General features: G+C 45.0%; 1 protein-coding gene across 10 annotated transcripts in view; it reads left to right on the top strand.

The window, feature by feature from the left end:
• pknox2 (pbx/knotted 1 homeobox 2) overlaps window positions 1–16658 on the top strand; it is a 786965-nt gene that overhangs the window by 260878 nt on the left and 509429 nt on the right. The gene's annotated exons all lie outside the window — the stretch shown is intronic.

Raw genomic sequence — 16658 nt, 5'->3', positions numbered from 1 at the left:
TTTGCACAGTGTTATGTCCAAAATTAGACACAATATTCCAGCTGAGGTCTAATGAGCGATCTATAAACATTTAGCACTTCTGATGAAGAGACATATTAGACTTGAAACGTTAATTCTGTTTCCCTCTCCACAGATGCTGTCATACCTGAGTTTTTCCAGCACTTTCTGTTGTTATTTCCGATTTCCAGTGTCTGCAGTATTTTGCTTTTAATTTAGCATAGGTGTTTGCTTCTACTCTATACCTCTACTTGTAAAGCTCCGAATAGTGCATGATATTTTTCACTGTATTATCAACTTGCCCTAACATCCTCAGAGTTGTGATCGCTCAGCTCCAACATCCTTCTTCTCATTGTGCTATTAAGTTTATATTCCCACTTCTCGTTATCCCTTCCAACAAAATCCAACACTCTGTTGTGCTTTATATTTTATCTGCCTTGTGTCCGCCCATTTCACCAGTCTTTGTCCTTCTGAAGTCTGTTGCTGCCCTCTTCACCGTTTACTACATTTACAGACTTTGAAATTATACCCATTATATCCACATCCAGATCATTAATATCTATAAATAAAGACTAGTGAAATGGGCAGACACAAGGCAGGTAAAATATAATGCAGAGCAAAGTGTTGGATTTTGTCGGAAGGAACAACAAAAAGTGGAATATAAACTAAATAGCACAATTATGAATAAGAGCAATAGTGCTAAATCTGACTTCACGGGGATGCCACTACATTCTGCCCCTCAGCCAATTTTGTGTCTACTCTTTCACTTCCTGGAATCCCACAGGTTTTAAGATTCCTGGTATGTCTATCACATGGCACTTACAAAATGCCTTTGAATGTCCACAACATCAACTGCAGTACCTTCATCAGGCCTCTGTAACTTAATCAAAGAGCTCAATTAGGTTTGCCTGGCACGCTCAGAATAGTTTTCTATTCCTTTCTTGCTCGGCATATCTAGCTTGCTCTCAAATGTATCTATGCTATTTGCCTCAACTACTGTGTGGTACAGAGTTCCACATTCTACTCGCTTTCTCGATAAAGAACTTTCTCCTGAGTTTGTTATTGGATTTATCAGAGATTAACTTATATTTATGGCTCCTTGTATCGGTCTCCCACACAAGGATGAACAAAAAAAAAATACTGATGATCTCTCACAGCATCTGCTTCTTTGGAAGCACCTCACAAACCCACAACCTCTACCCCCTCCAAGGATGACAGTCGCAGGCACACTGAGACACTACCACCTGCAAACCACCAGGGCTGGTTTAGCACAGTGGGCTAAACAGCTGTCTTGTATTGCAGAACAAGGCAGCAGCGCGGGTTCAATTCCCGTGCCGGCCTCCCCGAACAGGCGCCGGAATGATGGGCAGCACGGTAGCATTGTGGATAGCACAATTGCTTCACAGCTCCAGGGTCCCAGGTTCGATTCCGGCTTGGGTCACTGTCTGTGCGGAGTCTGCACATCCTCCCCGTGTGTGCGTGGGTTCCCTCCGGGTGCTCCGGTTTCCTGCCACAGTCCAAAGATGTGCAGGTTAGGTGGATTGGCCATGATAAATTGCCCTTAGTGTCCAAAATTGCCCTTAGTGTTGAGTGGGGTTTCTTGAGTGGGTGTGGACCTTGGGTAGGGTGCTCTTTCCAAGAGCCGGTGCAGACTCGATGGGCCGAATGGCCTCCTTCTGCACTGTAAATTCTATGATAATCTATGATCTAAGACTAGGGGCTTTTCACAGTAACTTCATTGAAGCCTACTTGTGACAATAAGCGATTATTATTATTATTATTATTATTATTATTATTATTATTATTATTATTGTTCCCTCCAAATCACACAATCTGACTGGGAAATGTATCTCTGCTCCTTCATAGTTAAAATCCCAGGGCACCTTACCTCATGGCAGTTGGAGTACGTTTACCATATGGACTCCGGTGGTTCAAGAATGTGGCTAACCATCAACTCCCCGAGGCAACGAAGGATGGACAATAAACGCTGACTGTGCCACATCCCATTAAGTGACTCCTGATGCCTTCAATACTGTCAACAGAAAATATCAACCCAGGCTTTGGGTGAAGAGTAGGAGATGGTTGTGGGAGGTAGGAGGGTAGTGAGGTGTGGGTGCAGGGCCTCCATACCAGGGCAGAGTTCCAGGTTGATGGCCAATCTCCGATCTCTGTCTGTTATCCCTGTGTGATCACTGTTTGAATATGAGCTACCTCTCTGACTTTACAAGGCATCACAAGCCTCCCATGCTTTCACAACTAGTGCATATGGCCGCGCACACCCAACAAAGTGACTGGATAGAAAGTAGGATCGGCAATCCTGCTGAACCTTTTCCTACCTTGGGGTTGCTGTGGCCGATAGTCACACTCCAGCCACTGCCTTTGCGTGTAAGCACTTGTTCGGTCTGGCTCCAATCATCGCCACTGAGTAATTGGAGCTGTAAATGTTTGAAATTTATACACGATGCTTACTCTTAATCCCACTGTAGAATTGTTCCAAGTTGAATAAATCGATAATAGGATATCCATCCTTTATTGAAAGCCTTATTGGCCCTATTGTCCTGTTGATTTATGTTAAATTGTTGCGATAGATAGATGTCTGCCTTACACAGCGAACACAAATCTATATTTTCCCAGGATAGAAGTGTTAACTTCATGTGGTAGGAAGCTGAGATCACACTCCAGGATCCCTGCTGGGAAATGCATCTGTCAGCTATCCCATTAAACACCAGGGCCTTGAACACATCAGAGTTCACACAGCGACTGAAAGTTTTTATCCCATAGAACTGGAACCAATGAGTGCAGGACACTGGGCATTTCTACACTTCATGCCTGCTTTGTCTCTGCACATGTGAACAACATTTGTGCATACGTTAGTACCATTGGATTGGACGGTAGCTAATGTAACCATACTTTTTAACAAAGGAGTATTATAGACCGGCTGGCATAACATTAGAGGTGGGGAAAATACTGGAGTCAATTATTAAGGTTGAAATAACTGATTATTTGGAAAGCAGGGATAGGATCGGTCCAAGTCAGCACAAATTCACTAAAGGGAAATCATGCTTTTTTAAAAAACATTTAGAGCACCCAATTCATTTTTTCCAATTAAGGGGCAATTTAGCGTGGCAAATCAACCTACCCTCCACATTTTTGGGTTGTGGGGTTGAAACCTACGCAGACACAGGGAGAATGTGCAAAATCCACACGGACAGTGACCCAGAGCTGGAATCGAACCTGGGACCTCGGCGCCGTGAGGCAGCAGTGCTAATCACTGCGCCACCGTGCTGCCCCCAGGGAAATAATGCTTGACAAATCTTCTGGAATTTTTTGAGAATGCGACCAGTAGAGTGGACAAGGGCGAACCAGTAGATGTTGTGTATCTGGACATTCTAAAGGTCCCACACAAGAGATTGGAGAGAAAAATAAAAATCATGGTATTGGGGGTAATGTATTGACGTGGATAGATAACTGGTTGGCAGACAGGAAGCAGAGAGTAGGAATAAACAAGTCCTTTTCAGAGTGACAGGCAGTGACTAGTGGGGTACCACAGGGTTCAGTGCTGGAACCCTAACTGTTCACAATATATATTAATGATTTGGACGAAGGAATTGCATGCAATATCTCCAAATTTGCAGACGACACTAAGCTGGGTGGCAGTGTGTGCTGTGAGGAGGATGCAAAGAGGCTGCAGGGTGACTTGGACAGGCTGGCTGAGAGGGGAAAATACTTGGCAAATGCAGTATAATGTGGGTAAATGTGAAGTTATCCACTTTGGTGGCAAAAACAGGAAGGCAGATTATTATCTGAATGGTGGCAGTTTAGGAAAAGGGGAAGTGCAATGAGACCTGGGTATCATGGTGGAACAGTTGCTGAAGGTTGGCCTGCAGGTACAGCAGGTGATGAGGAAAGCTAATGGCATGCTGGCCTTCATAGAGAGAGGATTTGAGTATAGGAGTAGGGATGTTTTGCTGCAGTTATACAGGGCCTTAATGAGACCACACCTTGAGTAGTGTGTGCAGTTTTGGTCTCCTAGTTTGAGGAAGGACATTCTCGCTATTGTGGGTGACCAGCGAAGGTTCGCCAGACTAATTCCCAGGATGGCAGGACTGACATATGAAGAAAAACTGGATCAACTGGGCTTGTACTCACTGGAGATGGGAACCTTATAGAAACATATAAAGTCCTGATGGGACTGGGCAGGCTAGATGCTGGAAGAACGTTTCCGATGTTGGGGATGTTCAGAACTAGGGGTCACAGCTTCAGAATAAGGGGTCAGCCATTCAGGACTGAGATGATGAAGAACGACTTCTCTCAGAGAGGTGTGAACTTGTGGAATTCCCTACCACAGAAAGCTGTTGAGGCCAGTTCGTTGGATGTATTCAAGAGGGAGCTGGGCGTGGCCATTGCGGCTGAAGGATTCAAGGGGTATGGAGAGAAAATGGGAGTGGGATACTGAATTTGCATGATCAGCTACGAACATATTGAATTGTGGTGCAGACTCGAAGGGTCAAATGGCCCACTCCTGCACCTATTTTCTATATTTCTATTTTGTACTGCAGAAGCCTTGTGCTCTTCCCCCTGCATAGTGTTCGTTCCCACAGAGTGGTGTTCTTTGGCGCCATGCTCAGAATCCATAGAATCCCTACTATGCAAGAGGCCATTCGGCCCATCGAGTCTGCACTGACCCTCTGAAAGAGCACCCGGCCTGGGCCCATAACCTAGTAGCCCCTAACCTAACCTTTGGATCCGAAGGGACAGTTTTAGCATGGCTAATCCACCTAACCTGTATATCTTTGGGCTGTGGGAGGAAACTGGAGCACCCGGAGGAAACTGTCACAGACACTGGGAGAATGCGCAAACTACACACAGTCACCCAAAATGGGAATTGTACCTGGGTCCCGGGTGCTGTGAGGCAGCTGTGCTAACCACTGTGCCGCCCCTGATAAGGCCCTGGTGCACTGTTGCCTACTACATCGATACTGAAATGCCTATTTCAACTACAAAATGAAAAACTGATTTCCTATTCCCTGCCATTCTCTCCCCCTCTTTTCTTGAACATGCAGACTCATGCGGGGGTTGAAATCGACAAGCAAATGGAGTCTTGGAGTATCTCTCCTCAGTAATTCATCTATGTACATGAACCTACAAATTTTAGGAGACGGTTCAGTTGAGGAGACCATCAGAGCTAAGTCTGATTGTCTTGCCCAGCAGCACCATTGTTATTGTTCATCCTCTTTGCTTCAGTGAGATTTAATATCAGACATTCCAGACATCAGCGTTAACAGTGACGTGGAACTGAAATTCTCAAAGTGCACCTCCAAAGCCAATGTTGCATTTCAATTGAGCCGATCACTGAATTAGAGCAGTCTGGGTTTACTGTAAGGTGGCTGTGTGGGTCGCATTGCCGATGCATTGTCCACAGAGCTGCTTTGTGTTCAACTTTAGGTTTTAACCCTGAGCTTGCAGCCTGTCCATTGATTGATCAGAAACTCTCAGGTGTCTGAGGAACCAGCTCATTAGTTATTTGAGATTGTTGTGCAGGCAGAAGGAAGCAATGTGGAGATCAGGCTCACTACGCAATCGTTGACTAGACAAAAGCAAATGGCTAAGTTAGAAAATATACCTAGTAGCCCAAATGGACTGTAATTGTGCTGTCTGTTTCCACCCGATTAGGAGTGATCAGTCAGGGACTCCTGACCAAACTTAACCCCCCCCCAAAAAAAAAAAGACCCCCACAGCATGCCTCTCCAAATTGGTGAAATAAACTTTAGCTTGTAGTATATTAGCTGTGAGTTGGCTGGATGGTGGCGATGATGATAATGGTGGTCATTATGATTAGTGTTGTAAGGAGTGGAGCTGTGATATTGGGATAATATCTGTTACTATTACAAACCCCTCACAGCCATTTACACAGTCAGATTAAATCCAAACGGAGGAGCTAATTTCCATCAGATCGGAATTAAATGGCTCTGTGTAAACAGGTCTTTAGAGAGGCTGGGAGCTGTGTCGATTTGATAATGATTCCATTAAAACGAGTTGCTGTGGGCACTGGCACTGGCACCTCGCTGCTTTGCTATCTGAACGTAAACTTTTAAAGCGGTGGGGAGGCTGCAGGAGGCAAGATAATTGGCCGGGCATTTGATTGGGTGATTAGGCCGAGGCTGTGATGGTGATTCAATTTGCATTATTTATTCATATAGTGTCAAATCACTGCTTTTAGACATGTTATGCATTTTACATTAGTCCTATAATGAAGTGAAATTAAATGAAATGTATGCATATATTTGAAATGTATTAACATTTTTGAAGCGTGAACACTATAATTACCAGTCGTGCTTGTGCCTATGGAAAGAACATCTACTTGCAATTCTGTCTAACACGTATCCTTGGAGTGGGGGAGGGGGTTAGTTGGGGGTTGGTGAAAGTGATGCTGATAGTTTTCCAAGTTCTGATGCTTCACGTGTGAAAAGATATCTTAATCTAGTGTCAGTGGTTAGCACCCTTGTCGATTGGATTCTGAAAATTGTGGGTTCAAATGCCATCGCGGCTTAAGCTCGTGGTCGAGACTGGTGTTTTGATGTTGTGCTGTTATTGCTGTTCTCAGGGCAAGATATTCAAAACTCAGGCCCTATTTGTTTCTTTTGAGTGGAAGTTAGAGATCCACTGGGCATTGTTTGTTTTTTGGGGGCAGGAAGTGTTGGTGGCGATGACAGGGAAAGAACAAGTAGCATTCTCTCGACCCACCAGAAGCAGGTTAGATGGTCACAGCTGTTACTGGGCCATAAGAGAGTCACGTTAGCCATCAGACCACATGCTGCACATCAGTAATTCACACAGTGAAATACTTTGACAATGTGGTAATACTCTATGTAAATGCAAGCTTTTCTTTCCGGCTGCAGGCATTTCTTTGCAATTCCAAACTCTGCGTGCTACCAGCTGGCTACATAATGGGAATGTATCCTGTTTGGCAAATAGCAGATTTCTTTAAAATGGGTTGGTGTTGCCTTAAGTATTTTGGGGCATTGCAATGGTGAAATGCTGATGGTTCAGCCACACATGAACTGTGAAGAACACCTCGCTTCACAGTCATAGAACCTGCAAGGTAATAGGCCCTTAATCCTCCCGTTCCTCTGCACTCCACTGGTTTCTCTGACCAATTCCTGGTCAGAGGCTGGTGTGAGGCTGAATCGTGGCTTGACACTTTGTCTTCACACTGTACCACAGAACAGCCAGGTTGCAGGCTTTGTTGCTGTCACCATGTAGTGTCACGTTGGGTGGATGCAGGGGACTGGAAGGAAAACTTGCACAAATCCATTTTTGAGACACGCTGCTCATTACCCGAGGCCTGAGGGATAGTCAAGGAATCTGGGCCTCCCATTGGTGAAAGGACAGGGAATCTTGAAAGGAAAATGGAGCGAGAGTGAGAGATTCCTACTACTGGAAGACAATCAACAGGCTCTTAGAGCCAGAATTTGCCAGCACGGTAGCACAGTGGTTAGCACTGTTGCTTCACAGCAGCAGGGTCTCGGATCCCAGGTTTGATTACCGGCTTGGGTCACTGTCTGTGCGGAGTCTGCATGTTCTCTCCGTGTCTCCTTGGGTTTCCTCCGGGTGCTCCAGTTTCCTCCCACAGGTCCCGAAAGACGTGCTGTTAGGTGAATTGGACATTCTGAATTCTCCCTCAGTGTACCCAAACAGGTGCCGGAATGTGGTGACTAGCGGCTTTTCACAGTAACTTCATTGTAATCCTACTTGTGACAGTAAAAATATTATTATTATTAACCATTTAGTGTAAAATTGAGCAACTAAATAGCATTGAAAAGTAATCCTGGAACGCCTTGTTAAGTTAAATCATTAGACAAAGGGGCACGGGTTCCAATTGCATTCAAGCACATTTTTTATGGATGTCAGAGGAATTCTTCAGTAGCAGCGACGAAAGCATAGAATTGTCACCTGGGTGGGTTAGTGGAAGCAAAAAACATGATAGAATTTTATTTAATAAACAGTTGGATGCTGTGATGATGGAATAGTATTTTGATGGGTTAGAATGGAGTGTGACCGAACCCATTCAAATCAGCAGTATTGATTGATGCTCCATCTTTTAACATAAGTATACATAAGAGACTTTGCAGGAACTTCAAACAAACTTTGACACCAAGCCAGATATTGGGCAGATAAACCAAAAGCTTGATCATTGAGGCTGGTTGGAAGGTTTGGTGAAGTAGGAGAAAGGGGCAGAATGTATTCTGTTTTGGCTGCTGAATGCATGGTTATCAACGGCGGAGCAACTAAAATAGGGAATCCGTGAGGCCAGAATTAGGGAAAACGGATGTTGGATGGTTTTACAGATGGAGGGGGGCGGCTGCACACTTAGGGAGGGGCAAGGCCACGAAGGGATTTAAAAATAAGGATGAGAATTTTAACATTGAAACTTTGCTGGACTGGAGCCAATGGGGGCCAGTGAGCACAGGGGCCATGGGTGCACAGGACTTAATGCAAGTTAGGATATGATAATCAGAGTATTATTTAACTTGAACTTAAACAGAGGGTGCAAGGTGGGGGGGGGGGGGGGGGGCGGTCAGGAGAGCATTGGACTAGCTTAATGTCCATCTTGCAACTCTTGGGGAATTGTATTTAAAGGACTTTCTATGAAATAAAGGTGCACTTGAACAGTATCAGTCTGTGATTAAAATTGGTGGGAGTAAAGTGAACCTTGAGATTTGATTTAATGCAAAGATCATGTTGAAGGGCGTTAGAACTCACGAAACAAAACTGCTTTCAAAATTAAAAAAAATCAGGAACTGGCCTGAATGCCTCAGTGAGAGTGTGCTATGTGCTGGCAGTTGAAATAGCACAGGCACCTGATGTGTTATACTGTGTAAAATGAGCTCTCCGATGTCTGATTAGTCACTTTAACGTTTTATGGATGTGATTATGTTAATTATAAATTGGCACCCGCATTGAATGCTGTTCTTGGGAAAGCTGCAGGCTGCTTTCTTAAAGCAGAGAATGAAAAAAAATGACTGGGACTCCCTAAATTGTACTTTTGGAGTCCTGAGAACTTGTGCACTTTAACCCTGTTTATTTGCCTCCGAGTTATGAGGTTTTAACTGGGGCTAGAGATGAAGGGGGCAGACAAGTTTTGTGCTCCCACTGTCTCTCGCTCTCTCTCTCCTGGAAGTTGCATTCAACTCTGGATTCTGAAGTACAGCCGTGGGTATTTACTGCAACAACCAAAAAACAGACTGCCTTGATTCCCAACTCCTGCTGGGAGCAGTGGGAGGCTGGAATTTGGACTGGCGCTCTGATCTAGATTCTCTAAATGCTGGCCTTGTTTAACACTTGCCCTACTGGTTAAAATCAAGGCTCTTGCAGCGAGTCACCAAAGTCCGCAACATGAGTTGCGGAGAGAGCATTGGAGCATGCAGAGGTGCCTGTGAGTTAATTATGCCGATGAGGGGGAACGAGCCCTCAATGACATTTTCATTAAGACAACCAAAGACAAACCACAACTCATGCTTAGGATTAAACAAATTCAGATGTTACAATCCTATTTCGAGAAAATTATGTGACTATTTCACTAACACTTTGGAAGAGATCTGGTTGCCCATCATGGTTGACAATCTGGATCTTTTCTCAATAAAGGGATTGTTCAAAAAATGTTCTGGCAGATTTAGCTGATTGAGTTTCCTCTGTTATTTGTCTCCCCATAGGCCACTTAACACAGTATTGAACCCAATATGGGATCTTGCTGTTTTGCTGAGTCATGCAGATCAGTTTGGCCCCCAATTCGATTTTGGCTCTGCCTTGAATTAGCTTGTGACCCCTGGTGTAGCCCTGGACGTCCCTAGGCTTGGCTTTGAGAAAACTCCTCACTTTTGATCGCCTGCTGATATTCAGCAGAAAGAGAATGTATGGGCAAATTTGGGACAATGTGATGAATGCTACAGTTGAATAGCCTGCTGCCCAACAACAACATGGCAATCTTGGATCATGGTGCAATGCTTTGAGGAAAGATGGGGTGAAAACAGGAGGTGGGCAGCGCAACAGGAGAAATGTGCAGGTTGGTTGGTCCATCGCATGCTTGCCCCTTCACTCAAATGTTTATTTACTTGTGAAATTGGAGAAGGTTTCACATACGGCTAACGAAGGAATCCTGGAGTCTGCAACCTGTTATCTGCTCCTTTTTTAAAACAAATTTAGAGTATCCAATTCATTTTTTCCAATTAAGGGACAATTTAGCGTGGCCAATCCACCTACCCTGCACATCTTTGGGTTGTGGGGGTGAAATCCATGCAAACACGGGGAGAATGTGCAAACTCCACACGGACAGTGACCCAGAGCCGGGATCGATCCTGAGATCTCGGTGCCATGCGGCATCAGTGCTACTCACTGTGCCACCGTGCTGCCCCACCTGCCCTTTGACACTTGAGGTTTGTAACACTTAATGAGCAGATCTTACATAGTTTTTTTTCTGGTGTGAGGGTTCTGCTGTTTTACTGTCCAACCTCAATATGATATTAATGCAGCACATTGACAGAAGCTCATATCGCTTGATTCAAAGTTTAAAAAAAAAATTGCTGTTATCCAAGACTGAAACGGGACAGCACCGATATAATCACCATCAACACCTCGCATTTATAGAACGCCTTCAATGTAATCATCTATGGCACTCAGCAGATGTGAGACATAAACGCTGAATTTGAGGAAGTGACTGGGTGCATGGTCAAAGAGGTTTGATTTTGAAAGATGCGATGAAGAGAGAAAGAATAGCGAGTGTAGGAGCAGCGCTCCAGTGTGCGAAATTGAAGCAGCCAAAATGTCTGCCACTAAACCAGATGGAGCTGGCAATATCAACAAAGCTGGAGTTCTCCTTATGTACGAAGCACCTTGGGACATTTTCTGTGCTAAAGGTGTTAATGTTGATGTTAAGCTCTAATAGAGTGGTGGCTATGCATTGACATGGGTAAGAAGGGTATGAGATATGTAGGGATGGGTGTAAGCAGGATATGAGATATGGAGGGATGTACAACTGAGAACAAGAGTTTATTGAGACCCCTCGAGTCTGCACTGCTATTTGTCTGCTGGCTTATCTGTACTTCAACTCTTATTTCCTGCTTTAGCGCCAAGCACCAGACCCCTTGATTATCTCACCTAACAAAACTCAGTCTTAAAATTGTCAATGGACCCTGCCTCCATAGCATTTCGCAGGAGAGAGTTCCAGATTTCCGATATCCTTTGTGTGAAGAGGTGCTTCCTGATTTCACCCAAAATGGTCCAGCTTTAATTTTAAGATGGTGCCCCTTGTTCTGGATTCCCCCAGTAGAGGAAACAGTTCCTCCGTATCCTTGAATCCTTTTAAACCCCTTGCCATCTGTTGAGGGAAGTCTTGTTGGGATGATGGTGACAAAATCTGTTTAGCCAAGTAGTGGTTGGCAAAGCAAATATAATTGATTCTTCCACATATTAAAAGTTGTTGTGGTGAAGTAGGTGCAGCATTAATTGTAACCTCCCAGTTTAAATGATTGAGGGAAAGACTATTGCTTTTGAATAATCAATCACTTCTTTGCAGGGTGTTTTGTTGTCGTGTTTCACTGGGTGAATGGATTGTGTTGTGCCATTGAGCTATACAGACCAGAAGTCGCAGGTTCGATTCATAGAATTTACAGTGCAGAAGGAGGCCATACGGCCCATCGAGTCTGCACCGGCTCTTGGAAAGAGCACCCTACCCAAGGTCAACACCGCCACCCTATCCCCATAACCCCGTAACCCCACCCAACACTAAGGGCAATTTTGGACACTAAGGGCAATTTAGCATGGCCAATCCACCTAACCGCACATCTTTTGGACTGTGGGAGGAAACCGGAGCACCCGGAGGAAACCCACGCACACACTGGGAGGATGTGCAGACAGATTCCTTGATTGTTTTTGTATACAGCACTTTCCACGACCACAGGGACATCCCAAACCTACAGTCAAGTGAAGCACGTTTGATATGTAATCGCAATGTTGGAAACATGGCAGCCAAATAGTTTGCAGCAAGCTCCCACAAGCAACAATGTGATAATGAACAAATAATCTACTTTCAAGATGATGTGAGAGGGATAAGGTTGACCAAGGTGCCATTCCTCATCTATTCTTCCAACAGTGACATGGGATCATTCACATGAACCGGAGCAGACACGAGGCCTTCAGTTCAACATCTCATCTGAAGGCTGACATTCCCTTAGCACGGCAATGAAGTATTAACCTAAAGTTGTGTTAAGAGTGTCTGGAATGGGATATGAACCCATGATCTCCTGACTTACAGTTGACCTATTAGGTAGAGAGGCACTGTCGATGTTTGTTTATCTGCCATTTTATGTGGGGAGAAAAATTGGACAGGGTTTTTTTATCCTTGTGGACAGTATGGATAACATGAGGAATGACCACTTGGAGGGCAGTTAATATCAATAGAACTATAGCCCAGCACAATTAACTGCTTTTAAAAGGGCAGGGATGGGGATTAGCTTGAGGCAAATGATTTTGAAATTCTGACCACTTTCCTTCTATTTTTGCAGATCTACATTGCTTGTTCTAGTCTGTGTAAATTATTAGATTGTAGAAAATTTTTTGTTTCATCCACGCATACATGTATAAACAATTGAGATATTCTGGGCATAAACCTTTAAATCCTGAGCTTTCATAGCTGACAGGATTTGTGTTGGACTAAAGTCTGACTCTCATGGATTTGCTCACAGATGGTCCCTTAAATTGTACAAGTAGTTTACGAGGTTCTCACTTTAACAAGTGCTGTGTGAACCTCTGCAATCATTTTGGTATTCTGTGCGTACTGCAGTGCAACAGCAGGTGTGAACAAGGGAAGGAATGGTAGACCTTTAGGTTATTTGCCAGTTCCGTGCTGTTTGCAAATGTCTAGGGTGATATCAAGACCCAGTGCACCTCTTCCAGCTCCAGGACCTCTAAACTGTGGATCTTCTTGGCCTTTTCTTCTAAATGCTGCAGGCTGATCAATTCAAACTTGACATAATTTAACCGCTACTTTTTGATTAAAATGTTTTCTTGCCCCTACTCCTGTCAAGTATCAGTGTTCTGTCCAGTGAGCTTTTAGCACCTTGTCTATTTTTGTCAAAAAATATAAACTAGAGAGTTGACAGTCTTGGATTAAACTAGTGAACATATGACTCTGTGGCAGTTTGTCTTTAGCTCGTGATCAATTGGTGCCTGCACACCTCTGCTGGAATGTATTTTAAATAAGCCTCCTTTTTTAAACAGTTCCCTCTATTCCTTCCCCTCCTACTTCCTTTATTTTGCCTTTCCTGGGTATCTCTGTTACACAGAAGATGACTTATTCCACACTGAAAAAGAAAGAACTTGGACTAGTATCACACCCTTCAAGACCTTGGGTATCCCAAAGTGTTTTATAACTCATTGAGTACTTTTGAAGTGCGGTTTATAATGCAGGAAGTACAACAGCAACTTGGTGAACACCAAGGTCCCAAAACATCAATGATGTAAGCACCACATAACCTGTTTTTCTAAGTAATGTTGGTTGAGAAAAAAATACTGACCCAAGATACTGGGAGAATTTGCAGTTAAGAAGGCAAATGATATGTTGACCTGCATTGCAAGAGGACTTGAGTACAGGAGCAAGGCTGTCTTACTCCAGCTGTACAGCCCTTGTGAGACCACACCTGGAGTATTGTGTGCAGTTTTGGTCTCCTTATCTGATGAACAGGTATACTTGCCATAGAGGGAGTTCAACGAAGGTTCACCAGATCGATTCCTGGGATGGCAGGATTGTCGTATGAGGAGAAATTGGGTGGACTGGGCTTGTATCGAATTTAGAAGAATAAGAGGGATCTAATTGAAATGTGTAAAGTTCTGACAGGGCTGGTCAGACTGGATGCAGGGATATTGTTTCCTCTGGCTGGAAGGTCTAGAACTAGAGGTCACAGTCCCAGGATAGGGGCTAGGCCATTTAGGACTGAGATGAGGAGAAATGTCTTCACTCAGAGGGTGGTGAACCTGTGGTATTTTCTTCCACGGAAGGCTGTGGAGGCCAAATCACTGGCGTTGGGATAGCGAATCAGCCGTGATCCTGATAACTGGCAGAGCAGGCTCGAAAGGCTGAATGGCCTCATCCTATTTTCCATATTTCTATGAATAGTCTCTGGGATCCACTGCCCCCCCCCCCCCCCCCCCCACCCTTCCTCTCCCGGTAACACAGCCCTCCTCGTGTTTCTTCAGTAGACTGTTAATGGCTAGGCTTTAGCTGGCAGCATTCAAGAGCAGAAAAGCACTTCGCTTTCGAATGTCCCTCTGGATTTTTCCGTTAAAGCAGGGAACTGCTGGGAGTGCATCATTTGAGCAACTAACTGGTCCTAGTAGCAACTTACCTGATCAGAAATGTGGCTCAGAGCTGCTTATTTGTATTGACTCTGCCACAGCAGTAAGTAAATCTTTGAAGCAGCAAAGTAATAGAGAAACCAAGGTTCCATGAGGTGGACAACTATAAGACTTGAGAACCCTCCCATGCACTGCCTCAGAATTACCAGGAAATAAAGGTTAATTTACAGGACATTGATGCATTCAACCCTGTCGTGTTATTCACCCTGAGGTAACACGGACTGCAACTGGATGCAGTTGTACTGTAAAGTAGACACCAAACAATACGTTTTATTGAACTTCTGGAGCAGTGCACACAGCTTGCTGTGGGTTGACACTCTACTAATCTAAGTGTGCTAACTATAACGTACTAGACCAGACTAGCTCTGAGCCACGTGTAGAAGGTGCTAACTGATATATACACCCTGACTGTCACTACAGTTGTCACAAGTGGAAAGAGGCAGAGTGCTGATGCCTTGTGTGTTTATAGTGGGGAAACCCCCCTCTAGTGTTCTGCCTGGTGATTGGTTGTGTTCTGTCCTGTGTGTCAATTGGCTGTACTGGGTGCCTATCACTGCCTGTCTGTATCTCATTATGCGCATGAGTGCATATCATGACATCCCCCTTTTTAAAAAAAGAAATTTGTTGGTTGCTTAGAGCATATGCAACTGTATTAATTACATTAAATGGCGAGTGAATGAATATGTACATGAAAGGTGTCTAGTGTGCAGATACAAAACAATATTTACAAGATCAATGTCTATAAGTCCAATCTTTGGGGCTGGCGTCGGGTCCTTGTCGACCGCCTGAGAATGGAGGTGGGGACGACGGCGTATTGACAGGCGGGATTGCTGACAGATTGGTGGCCTCGTGGTGCGAGGTATCCAGAGGAGGCATAACAACATCTGGAAAGGTGAGATTTGGTGACGGGCAGGCAAGTTTGCGTAGTGCCCTTCTGTTGCGCCTGACAATGGAGCCATCAGCCATACGAACCACAAACGATCTGGGAGCAGCCTGTCGAACAACAACAGCTGCGGCTGACCAGCCTCCATCAGGTAGCTTGATGCGAACAGCATCTTCCGGAGATAGCACAGGCAAATCGGTAGCATGAGCATCGTACGTCAGCTTTTGCCGGTTCCTGAGTTGCTGCACCTTTTGCAGCACTGGGAGGTGATCCAGGTCTGGTAAGTGTATGGCCGGAACAGTCGTCCGCAGGTCTCTATTCATGAGGAGTTATGCCGTAGACATACCGGAGGGGTTGCCCTGTACGCCAGCAGTGCAAGGTTGAAGTCAGAAGCAGAGTCCGCAGTCTTGCAGAGCAGTTGCTTCACTATATTGACCCCGTTCTCAACCTTCCCATTGGACTGCGGGTAGTGTGGGCTTGAGATAATGTGTTTGAATTGGTACAACTTGGCGAAATTTGACCACTCTTGGCTGTGGAAGCAGGCATCATTGTCACTCATGACAGTGAGTGGCGTACCATGCCTGGCAAATGTCTCCTTGCAGGCCTTGATTACTGTCCTTGATGTGAGTTCTGACAGATTCACAACTTCCGGGTAACTTGAGAAGTAATCTATGATGAGCACATAGTCATGCCCATTGGCGTCAAAAAGGTCGATTTCCACCTTGGACCACGGAGAGGTCACGATCTCGTGTTGCTGGAGTGTTTCTTTTGCCTGAGCAGGCTGGAAACGCTGGCAGGTCGCACAGTTGAGGACCATGTTGGATATGTCCTTGTTGATCACAGGCCAATAGACAGGTTGCCGGGCCCTGCGCCTACACTTTTCGACACGGAGGTGTCCCTCGTGGATTTGTTTGAGCACTAAGCTCTGCAGGCTGCGAGGAATAACAATACGATCTATCTTGAGGAGGATCCCCTCGACGACTGTCAGGTCGTCCTTTACATTAAAGATCTGAGGGCATTGCCCTTTTTGCCAACCATATGCGAGGTGGTGCATTACACGCTGCAGAAGAGGGTCCTTGGCAGTCTCTTCACGAATGCTGATCACTCTTTCATCTGAGGCCGGGAGGTTGCTGTCACACAGTTGCACCTGTGCCTCAATCTGGCGGATGAAGTCAACCTGTTCACAGGGCGGGGTGATGGAGTGTGACAGGGCATCCGCAATTATCAGCTGCTTGCCTGGTGTGTATACTAACTCAAAATCGTACCTGCGGAGTTGAAGGAGAATGCGCTGAAGCCTGGGCGTCATGTCATTCAAGTCCTTATGAATGATATGGACCAAGAGTCTGTGGTCAGTCTCCACTGTGAAGGT

Source organism: Scyliorhinus torazame, chromosome 21, assembly GCF_047496885.1.
Source record: "Scyliorhinus torazame isolate Kashiwa2021f chromosome 21, sScyTor2.1, whole genome shotgun sequence".
NCBI lineage: Eukaryota > Metazoa > Chordata > Chondrichthyes > Carcharhiniformes > Scyliorhinidae > Scyliorhinus > Scyliorhinus torazame.
The sequence above is the reverse complement of the archived record's forward strand: the minus strand, read 5'-3'. Positions and strand labels throughout refer to the sequence as shown.